This window comes from Triturus cristatus, chromosome 12 (assembly GCF_964204655.1).
Source record: "Triturus cristatus chromosome 12, aTriCri1.1, whole genome shotgun sequence".
Classification (NCBI taxonomy): Eukaryota; Metazoa; Chordata; class Amphibia; order Caudata; family Salamandridae; genus Triturus; species Triturus cristatus.
Window position 1 is genome coordinate 719,757,092 of NC_140595.1, and position 1,536 is coordinate 719,758,627.

General features: G+C 37.3%; 1 non-coding gene across 1 annotated transcript; it reads right to left on the bottom strand.

Annotated features, from left to right (window-relative positions):
• Nucleotides 1-367: 367 nt before the first annotated feature.
• Nucleotides 368-449, bottom strand: TRNAS-UGA (transfer RNA serine (anticodon UGA)). Its single transcript has one exon. It is a non-coding gene; the product is annotated as a tRNA-Ser (tRNA).
• Nucleotides 450-1,536: the final 1,087 nt, after the last annotated feature.

Here is a 1,536-nt window from a genome sequence, read left to right on the forward strand (position 1 = left end):
TTACATAGGGAGAGGTTAAGCATGTAACACGGGGGAGAATAAAAAAGAAAATGCAGTTTTATGAAGTGTGTTTGCCAAATCCAGCCAGCACTTTTGTTCTATTTCTCTCTTTGCATCTTTTATTGGTAAAGTAAGTTTCAAGTGCATGCCCAGGTATGATTGAGAGAGCAATGGTATAATAATTTGAAGCGTTTACACCAGTGCTAAAGTAGGAAGAGAGATGTAGCAAAGACATGAAAGAGGTAGCGATAATAAATATGTGGAGAGGCAATAGTGACTCAAAAATAAGCCACCTATTTATAAAACTGAAATTGAAGAAATACTAAAGGTTAACTTCTGAAATTGTAGCCGATAATAACAAGATTCTCGTTGTTGGCAGGATTCGAACCTGCGCAGGGAGACCCCAATGGATTTCAAGTCCATGGCCTTAACCACTCGGCCACAACAACTTACTGTAAGCTGCATGCAAATATTTTGTTTGAAAGTATTCAAGTTGTCCCACATCAAAGTACTGATATTCTGCAATGCGCTTTTTAAAAACAATGTTTTTTTCATCATGCACGTTCTGTCCTAAAAACAAAAATTGCATGAGTATATCTCTGGATCTGTAAAAGGATACGCTTGCATGCAAACTCTCATGTGGCACTCAATTTTTTGGACCCTGTTGCACTCTGTTTTTACGCTGCTTTTAGTCTACGACCCATATTACAGAAGTCTACCATCTCTGAGTATTTGTGACTCCTTTGTAAGTACCTTATCTTTAATCCTTGAAGAGTTCTATAATAAATGGGTCCGTCAAAGATTGCTTGAATGGAAGATAAAAGAAGGCCCACTTGTCTCACCAAATGCCGTAGAGAAACCTGATGTTTTACTCACGTAATCCTCAGTTAATTTTTGTTAGACATGGCATCCTTAAGGTGGCCTACCAGCAACCTTTTTGCTTTTCACCTCACGTTTTGCTCTATCTTTATGTTGGCCTTAGGACTCTAATAACTTTATCACTACTGTGAGAAAGTGGCTCTGTATATACTGTTCCCAAAAAGGTACAGTGTGCACAGAGTCCTCAGTGCCCAGAGGTTTGACAGAGGCTAAAGTTTGATATAACCTTACTCTCTAAAGTGGTAGCTTGCTCGAGCAGTAAGGCAGTATCCGAGGACAGTGTAAAGCATTTGTTGTACACACTCAGTCAGCAAATGGTCTCACACACTCAAGAACTGAACTCTAGGCCAATGGTTTGTATAAAAAATATATCGTTGTTTTATTTTAGAACCAACAATAGGTATCAAAATATACTTTCTCAGAATAAGATGCTTTAGTTAAAAACTTTGCAATAGGCAATTGACTTTTGCAGGTAATAGTTACAGTTTATTGCAATAGGAAACACAATTTCAAATACAATAATACATTGAGCTCAATGGGAATTTTAAGTTATATGCAATTAATTACTTTCAGGATTACTTTTCTAAATCCAGGACTGGATCCTAGATTCAGTCCTGGGACAGTTCTTGGAAACAAGTGAGTAAATTCGTTTTAGTA